The 10,284-nt window shown below is 42.6% G+C and overlaps 1 long non-coding RNA gene across 1 annotated transcript; it reads left to right on the top strand.

The window, feature by feature from the left end:
• The first annotated feature begins 4,981 nt into the window (after positions 1-4,981).
• LOC307239185 lies at positions 4,982-8,534 on the top strand. The gene is made up of 4 exons (XR_013844462.1): positions 4,982-5,391; positions 6,622-6,894; positions 7,180-7,286; positions 7,377-8,534. It is a non-coding gene; the product is annotated as an uncharacterized lncRNA (long non-coding RNA).
• The last annotated feature ends 1,750 nt before the right edge of the window (positions 8,535-10,284 follow it).

A 10,284-nucleotide genomic window follows, 5' to 3' on the forward strand; every position in this document is an offset into this window, starting at 1 on the left:
ACAAAAAAAGCAGCAACAACAATAGCAGCAGCAGCAACAACTGCAGCAGCAACAACAACAACAACAGAAACAACAACTGAAACAGCAGCAGCACAGAAACAACAGAAACAACAACAACAAAAGAAACAACAGAAACAACAGAAACAACATTAACAGGAGAAACAACTATAGTAGAAACAAAAGAAACAGCAGCAAAAACAACAGAAGCAGCAACAGAAACAACAACAACACCAGCAGCAACAGAAACAACAAGTCCAGCAGCAACGACAAAAACATCAGCAAAAACAACTACAACAACAGCAGAAACAACTAGCGCTAGCCAAGCCAAAGTCCACGTTCCAAAAACAGTTCAGTAGGGAAATAGTAGGGATATCACAGTGCCAACAATCCAAAATATCTAATCCAAAATCAGGTTGAGTTGGGAGACGATTCACTGAAGTAACGCGCACACAAAGATCATCTCAATTCAGTTGCAGGGCTTTAATTAACGTCTGTAAATTACGGGTCAAGTTTTCATTCAAACCTTGTGAGGGAGATCCTTTTGACTCTCTCTCTCTCTCTCTCTCTGAAAACATGCCCTTCTTATGACCCTCTCACTGTAATCTCAAAACAGAAGCAAGAGCAGCAGCAACAACAGAAAAAATCAACAGCAACAACAACAACAACAGCAGCAGCAGCACCACTAGCAGCAACAACAGAAACAACAACAGAAACAACAGCAGCAGCAGCAGCCGCAGCAACAACAGAAACAACAGAAACAGCAGCAATAACAGAAGAAAACAGCAACAACAGAAACAACAGCACTAACCCGTAATCTCACAACATAGAGAACACACACACACACACACACACACACACACCAACAAAAAAAAAATACCACATCAGCAGTAGCAACAACAGCAGCAGCAACAACAGCAGCAACAACAGCGGCAGCAACAAAAAGAACAAGAGCAGCAGCAGCAACAATAGCAGCCACAACAGAACAGCAGCAACAGCAGCAACATCAGAAACAGCAGTAGAAAATGTCTGTGCAATCATAAGAACAGTCAGTGCAGAATAAACAGATCTCACAGCATACAGAGCACACACACAAATCTCACAACATAGAGAAGACACACACACACACACACACACACACACGACAACAACAGCAACAACAACAACACCAACCAAAACAACTACAATAGCAGTAGCAACAACAGCAGCATCAACAGCAGAAACACCAGCAGCAACAACAGAAAGAACAACAGAAACCGAAGCAACAGAAACAACAGCAGCAACAACAACAACACCAGCAGCACCAACAGAAAAAACAACAGAAACAGCAGCAACAACAGAAACAACAGAAAAAGCAGCAACAGCAACCGCAGCACCAACAGAAACAACAACAGAAACAATTGCAACAAAATAAACAGCAGCAACATCAGAAACAGCAGCAGAAAATGTCTGTGCAATCATAAGAATAGTCTCACAACATAGAGGACACACACACACACACACACACACACACATACACATTACAACAACAACAAAAACAACTACAACAGCAGTAGCAACAGCAGCAGCAACAACAACAGCAACAGCAACAACAACCGAAACAACAACAGTAGCAGCAGCAACAATAGCAGCCACAACAGAAACAGCAGCAACAAAATAAACACCAGCAACATCAGAAACAGCAGCAGAAAATGTCTGTGCAATCATAAGAACAGTCATTGCAGAATAAACAGATCTCACAGCATACAGAGCACACACAGATCTCACAGCATACAGCGCACGCACACAAATCTCACAGCATACAGAGCACACACACAAATCTCACAACATAGAGAAGACACACACACACACACACACACACACACACACAACAACAACAACAAAAACAACTACAACAGCAGTAGCAACAGCAGCAGCAGCAACAACAGCAGCAGCAACAGAAACAACAACAGCAGCCGCGGCACCAACAACAACAACACCAGCAGCAACAACAGAAAAAACAACAGCAGCAGCAGCAGCAATAGCAGCCACAACAGAAAGAACAACAGAATCAGTAGCAACAACAGAAACAACAGAAACAGCAACCGCAGCACCAAAAGAAACAACAACAGAAACAACAGTAACTATGTAAACTGCGGCAACATCAGAAACAGCAGCAGAAAATGTCTGTGCAATCATTAGAACAGTCAGTGCAGAATAAACAGATCTCACAGCATACAGAGCACACACACAAATCTCACAGCATACAGAGCACACACACAAACACACACACAAACACACACACACACACACACACACACAGATTGTAGTGAACAGCAAGGTTTTTAACCTGCTTTAAAAAGTGTTCAGTGTGGGGGCTCCTCTCAGGTCGTCCGGGTGTTCCATTTACTTGGGGCATAGATACAGAAGGCAGCCTCCCCTGCTTCAGAGTTGGTATGAGGGATAGTTAAAACACCACTGCTTTTGGACCTGAGAGTTCTTGCTGGTTTGTGTATAATTAACATTTCTTTCAATCCCCTGACGATCCAGAACGGGCATTCCACAAGGTTCGATCTTGGGGCCTCTGCTCTTTAGGTTATACATAAATTATTTATAAACATGCTGTAAAAGAGCTGGTTGTTAGACGTACGCTGATCATTTATGTCTCAGCTTAAACTCCTTGTGTAGCAGCCGAGAAAAATGAAATGGAGGGTGTATCCCAATGGCTCAAACACACCTAGAACCTTGAATCAGCGTTAGCCGAGCTCTAGCCAAGCCAAAGTCCACGTTCCAAAATCCAAAAAACAGTTTAGTCAAGCGTCAAAGCCAGGAAAAAGTAGGGATATCACAGTGCAAACAATCCGAAATCCGTAATCCAAAATCAGGTAAAGTTGGGAAATGATTCAACCAAGTAATGCACACGCACAGACGTCACCGGAACATTAGAGAAACATGATATAACTTCAGGTGCTGCAATGGAACAGAGTCACAGTTAATGTTACTGGTTCCAGGTGTTTAACCTTTGCCTCCATGTCCAAGTGTCTGAGTTCTGAGTGATTTATATTCTTCCTTTCACATCCATAGGCTTCTTGTTGCACGCACAAAGTTGATGCTCAAACAGGCTATGATTATAGCCCATCCTTATGCTTCCCAGGATAAATGAGACAGAGCAGGTTTGTCTTCTGAAATCATTCATTTGCCTCATTTGTGGTGCTTGATATTGAGCTGGAAAAATGTATCTATGTATTCTCCAGGAATAGACAGGTATAGACAGTAGACTCCAAGAAGATTAAGACTGAGACGCTTATTTTCAAGTGGTCTAGTGTTATTGGGAAAAAGGGATTATCGACGCCCAAGAATGTGCCAATCTCATGGAATATGACGAAAATGATGGATATATCACTTATTCTGAGGAGTTTGAGGAGAAGTGCTTGAATTTGTGAAGCTCCATGATCGTAGGAAGCTTGGCAGATGAAGTACCTGCGGTTGTTGTATCTGCAGTAGTCACGCCACTCCCCAATCAGTATCCATGTTTCATCTAATCTTCTCAGAACAACAAAGGGCCAAAGTTGTGCGGGTGCAGTGAGTCTGTGTTACAGAACATCCTTGTGCTGCGTTGGAGAATCCGATATTCAAGCAGCAATGGAGAATGATAAAATCCTCCAACATAACACAGAAGACTGAAAAACATAATGAAACACATTATCTAAATTGAACAGTTTTTTTAAAAAACAAAGTCAAAGTCCAATGTCAAACAGGCGGATCATTCACTGAAAATCAGTTTAAAAAAAATCGTTTTGAGCTTGGATTTGGAAGCAGTTGCAGTAGGGGTCAAACGTCACCTTAAATGGCCATTCCTTTGCACTAATCCCCAGCAGCAAGGAATTTATCCGAGTGTCCGTATCACTGGAACGCATCCTCAATACAGGTCTGACCAAATATAAGCAAACAGCGTTATCTAGTGGTCATCTTTAGCTACTTCAGCTTTCGCACCAGGTCGTTGGTAAATCCATGTCCCTTGGCCTTCATTACTAAAAGGAACAATTGAACAAACATTTCCCAAATAAGTCCTGAGACATTGTTTTGTGAGATTGATTTTCTGTTTAATCTTATTATGAAGAGGGAACATATTATTTTGTCATTGTATGACAGGTGGTGTGTGTGTGTGTGTGGGGGGGGGGGTGTCTGGAGTTGCAGTGGGTTTTTACTTTGTGCTGCAAGCCGCAGAACACCAGTTTTTGATTTAAAGTCTCCCAGTAACTCAGGCCTCTAACAGCATTTTTTTTTTTACTTTTGGGAGGGGGTGGGGGGGCATCTGCAGTTTCAAATCCTCTGTTTGGCACCCAAGTGTCATCGAATCTATTTCTGATGAACTGCGAAACTATATAGATGTTTAATCACTCTGACAAACTATAAGGCCAATGTTTCAGTCTTCCTTTCCGCCTCTGGAGCAGAAAAAAATTGTGGCGTCTAAAAAACATTTTCTATGTTTAACCTGTAGGTGTCAGCAGAAGCTCGGCCCTTCTACTTCCACCAGACTTTAAATTCATGTCATGTAAAATATGTGCAGTCGATTTACAAAACCTGCAGTCAGCGTTGTTGGGATTATGCTCTTCTCTTCTGTTCCCAGTTTCAACCTTTTCATCTGTATGTGGAGTCTTGGTGAACGGAGGACGTTTGACTGACTGCCAAGTTACATACAGAACATATAGCGTAGGGTTACCAAGCTGACCTTAACCTATAAATCAACATGAACGCACAGTAGAGGAACATTTAAAGTGTTTGACTCTGAACAGTGAGCTCACTGAAGGTTCAGGAGAGAAGCAAAGGGGAAGCTCCGGTCCAGGGTGAAGGTGAAAGCCGAGTGCCAGCTGTAAACAGCGCACGGTGCTCCACCCCTCCTGCTTGCATTTCTTGGAAATCAGCTGCTTTCTGGCCCCAGCTTGCATTGGCTAAGCCCTAGAAGGAAACAGGGTGGGGAGTGGAGATAAGGCACGTCCACTGGCGAATGCACCCCCGTGACCACTCTGCGTCTTCCTCTGTGTTCCTTTGAGCATTCTACCATTAAAACAGCAGTAACTTTGACGTGAAGGATCATTTTGCCGAAGAGAGAACAGCAACTGAAGTTACAGAGACGTTGACAATGGCTTTTTTCCTTGGAGCTGCAGGCAAAGGAGCAGCAGCATCATTAGGACTTGGTCCTTTTGCCCTTGTTGGGGTTGGTTCAGCATTAATGCTGTACACTGCCTATAAACTTGCTGAAAGGCGAAATAGGGATTTTGGATTTGAATTTGCAAATTCACGTAAAAGCACTCCAGTCAAGGTGCCAATCAGAGAAAAGCAGGAGAAGGGAGACATGGATTCATCTGAAGTGGAGGATCATCTACACCTGGGAAAAGCTGATTTGTACAAAAAGTAAGTCCTTCTTTGACTTCTTTAACCTTTTTTAGGTGATGGACCTGTTTTTAGAACCCTAAATTCTTGCCACAACAGCAATTAGGGAGTGTAACAAATATGTGGTGTGTGACTCAAGAGCTTTAGGTAGTGAAGGAAATAAGGTCCTGGATACAGGTGACAAAATTGAGGTTCTTCCCCAGAGTGGCTGAGCTCAGCCTGATACTGGGGTCACACCGCCGGTGACGGAGCTGAGGCGCAGAGGAAGCCAAGCAACTCTCGTCTCGTCGCCAATTCTCTGTGCCCCTGGTGTTTGTGGGCGGGCCAAACATTTCAAACCTATCTCCTTTTCCAAATGTAATAAAAAAATATAATGATAGATGTGGCCCTGTGTACCTTATTATTTTTTTTATTAAAATGGCAGAGATGTTTACTGAGCTAAATTAATGACCTGTCTGAAAAACGACTTAACTAGTCTTGCCACCCGTTCCTCGAAGTAATCAATTGTCTTTGTTGGAGAAACATAAAATGATGAGTTCCTTATTTTATCGATAGGGCATGGCACGTCTTTCATAAAAATAAATATCTGAATCATGGACAATTTTTGCAGTCGTCGGGGCGTTCATTTTCCAAGGATCAGCGCCTTTAAGATCGTATCTTCCCTACTATTGGCTTTCACCTGGCGTTCTGCACTGCTAATTTGCATAAAGTTGAAACTTGCTCAACTTTACTTGTGGACATGAAGCCGTGAGCTGGTCGGCGGACATAACACAACCCCATGGGAGAGAGGTTTGAAATGTTTGCCGTGCCCACAACAGCCAGTCAATTTTGAGCCGTCACACCCACACACGCCAGGGGCATAGAGAGCTGGCAACGAGACGAGAGCTGCTTGGCTTCACACTGCGGCCCCGTCACCAGCGGTGTGACCCCAGCATCAGGCCGTACTTTGAGAGAAGGGGTGAGGTGCTTGTCTATCTGGGACCTCTGAGTAGAACCGTGGCTCGTCCACGTTGAGAGGAGCCGGTTGAAGTGGTTCAGGCATCAGAAAAGGATGCCCCCTGTGTGCCTTTTTTTGGAGGTGTATTGGGAAGCGCCAACTGGGAGGAGACGCGGAAGCTGCTGAAAGAATTACATCTCTAGGCTGAGAATGTCTTTTATTGAGTCCGGAGTTGGGGCGTGGTCGACGACAGATACTTACAGTTTTTTATGATTTGAATGCTTTCAGTTAATTGTGGATATTTTGTGCTTTAGCATCAAGCGTTTTGAAAGGCCCTTCTCTCAGGGGAAAGACGGAGAGAAGGGTTACGTTGAAGCTGATCACATCCCGCCGCTGGATTCCCTGAGGAGGGCGGAACATCAGCCCGGGTTTTCTCAGCTACGTCACCGAAATCGAGGTCTTTACGACATGGTGTTAAGCCTGAGAAATGATCCACGTGGAGAGAACCTGCTCGCTATTCAGGTCTCCACACACCATCACAGAGACGCCCTGTCTACCGGCGCAAGTGCAGCCTCTAGCGCAGCCAGGTGGGTTACTGGACCATTACATCTAGAAAGCTATGAACCTGTGGACTTGAGCGATGGTTCCTTGTCACAGCAGACATTTTGAGGCCTACAGATGGTCAAACAGCTTAGTAGTAAGTGAAACTGTTTCATTGAGGTGTGACTGATATTCCAGCATGGACTGCACACCAAATTTCATGCTGGACACAGTAACACCTCAATGGAACAGAGCCACAGTTAATGTCACTGGTTCCAGGTGTTCAACCTTTGATTTCTGAGTGATTTTTATTCTTCTTTTCACATCCATAGGCTTCTAGTTGCACGCACAATTGCAAGCGGAAATGGAAAGTTGATGCTCAAACAGGCTATGATCATAGCCCATCCTTATGCTTCTCAGGAAATACGCTACAGAGCAGGTTTGTCTTCTAAAATCACTCATTTTCCTCATTTGTGATGTTAAACTGGAAAAATGTATCTATCTATTCTCCATTTACGCTTTGTCGCAGGTATAGAAAGAAGACCCCCAAGAAGATTAATTTTACTGTCAAGGGGAAGAACAATGGATATTTACAGAAACGCCTTTTTTCAAGTGGTCCAGTATTATTATGAAAAAGGGATTATCGATGTCCAAGAATATTTAGATCTCATGCGATATGTCCAAAATGATGGATATATTGACTGTGATTCTGAGGAGTTCCAGGAAATGCTTGAATTTGTGAAGCTCAATGGGCGTAGGTAGAGGAACAACAGCTTAGCAGAGGAAGTAAATGCTCTTGTTGTATCTACAGTATTTGCGTCACTCTCTCGTCAGTAGTCATTTTTTATTGCATCTACTCCTTGTGAAACGTGGAGCTGAACGTGATCCGTAATAGCTTAAAAAAGGGGGCTGTGTAGAACTTGTGTATTTAGGACATTGAGCTATGTTTTTGATATATTAAGAGAAATCTCAACAAGTTGTTTCATGAGGAGAGTCATTGTTTTCAATAGCCACAGAGTGTATTAGTCTGTATCAAGAAGGTTATACTTGTCTCACTGCATGTGGTCTTGCCCGTAAAGCACCACGTATTTTCCCCAAATGGACTCTTCGTTCAGTTAGCTAAACTTGAGCTACATGGTCTAGACCAGTGATTCCCAACCTGGGGTGCCAGACTCACAAAGGGGGACGCCAGATGTCACAGGGGCGGTTGTTATATTATAAAGTATCAAAATCAACCATGTCTATATTACATCGTCTAATGTATCCTGACCTGAAAAACCTTGCTCTCTCTTCCATGAAAATTGTGTTGAAATAGAAGTAGAATACCTAGACTTCTCAGAACAACAAAGGGCCAAAGTTGCGCGTTGGAGTCTGTGCGGGTTACGGAATATCCTTGTGCTGTGTCAGAGAAACGGATTTTCAAGCAGCAATGGAGAATGATGAAGTCCTCCAACACAACACAGAATACCAGAACACAGAAAAAACATAATGAAACACATTATCTATATTGAAGAATATTTTTTTGGTTTATTAATAATACAGCATGTAACAGCCAAAATATATATTGTGTACATATTTGATTGAAAGTCCCATGTTTATGGTTATGTTCCGTTGTTGTGGTTATACTGTTAGACAGTTTTTCCTCAATGAAATTGCTTAAACCCCTGACTGAATAAAGCCATTTTAAAAGCAATGCTAGTCTGTCGTGTCTTCAAACCATTTAGAAGATCATTCCGCACACAGTTGAGCAAAATGCTTAGATTTACATAATAAAATTTCAGAGATTAATCTTTTAAACTGACCTACACCTGAGAACATGGAAGGACTCAAACCTGCATCCACTTTTGTCACTGGGATTCTTACTCAGCTCGAAAGTCAGCGGGTATGTTACTACACACTTAGGAATGAAAATCTAAAAGCATTTAAAAAAAAAAGTCACAGAGAAAAATGTCAAAGTGCAATGTCAAACAGGCGGATTATTCTCTGAAAAGCCGTTGCAAATAAAATTGTTTGAGCGAGGATTTAGAGGCAGTTAAAGTTGGGGTCAATCTTCAATTTAAATGGCCATTCCTTTGCACTTTCCCCAGCATGAAGGAGTTGAACTTTATCCGAGTGTCAGTATCACTGGAATGCACCTTCAATACAGGTCTGACCAAATATAAGCTAACACTGACATCTATTGGTCAGCTTTAGTTACTGCAGCTGTCGTACCAGGCCGTTGATCAATCCATGTTCGTTGGCCTTAAATACTTAAAGGAACAATTGAACAAGTTATTTCGCAAAAAAGTCCTGAAACATTAATTTGTGGGATTGATTTGCCGTTTAATTTATTTTGAAGAGGGAATGTATTATTGTGTCATTGTATGAGAAGAAGGGAGGGGGTGTCTGGAGTTGCAGTGGGCTTTAACTTTGCGCCGCAAGCTGTAGAAGACAGCATTTTTGTTTCAAAGTCTCACAGTAACTCAGGCCTTAAACTGCATTTTTTTTTTTTTTTTTTTGGGAGGCGGCGGGGGGATCTGCAGTTTTAAATCATCTGTTTGGCACCCATGTGTCATCTAATCTATTTTGTATGAACTGTGAAACTATATAGATATTTAATCACTCTGACAAACTATATAGGGGCCTTGTGAAAAATATCTAAAATTTGTTCCTTATTACATTGAGCAGACGCTTTTATCCAAAGCGACTTACACTTATTCAAACACGACGGACGCAGCCATCAGGAGCAACTACGGGTTAAGTGTCTTGCTCAAGGACACTACAGCATGATAGCAGGAGGAGCCTGGGATGGAACCAGCAACCTTTACTAGACGACCAGCTCTACCTCCTGGGCTACCGTCCCCAATACATTCCAACGATTGCTAAAGAACCATAACAGTCATACCACGTGGCCTTATCTCATTGGCCAAATATTTAATATAAATCGAGACCTTATTCTCGAAATATGCTTTCTTATCTCATACCGTGTCTTTACATTATCTCGAGACAATAACAATTTCAATCAAGACCAAATATATATATGCATTTTAAAATAAACAGCAATAATTCATTTTTATGACACTTTTGAGGGCGGTCTCGTTTTTATGTTTGGTTGTCGTGGATACACTGTAAGCTGGGTTACCACTACAGTCGTCGATAGTGAGACGAGCCCTGCCCCTCTCTTCCGCTGACCTGTTGTGTTTCAGGTACTCAGTGGGCGGAGCAGAGGGTTGTCAGGGTGAACTGGGAGTACCTGGGCAGCGCTCTACAAAGCTTCCCCGTTCTCGCTCTCTCCCTGCAGACACCTTGGCTTGTTTTATGTTTTCACCATTCAACACGCACACCACTCATGCTGCTGATATACTGATTTACCACTTGTCATGAAGTCTTTCTTGCTATACTCATTGTTATTTTCAATTCTGTAAGTAAATAAACTGTGCGGCAGTCTTTGCTGAGTG

This window comes from Zeus faber (assembly GCF_960531495.2).
Source record: "Zeus faber genome assembly, chromosome: 13".
NCBI lineage: Eukaryota > Metazoa > Chordata > Actinopteri > Zeiformes > Zeidae > Zeus > Zeus faber.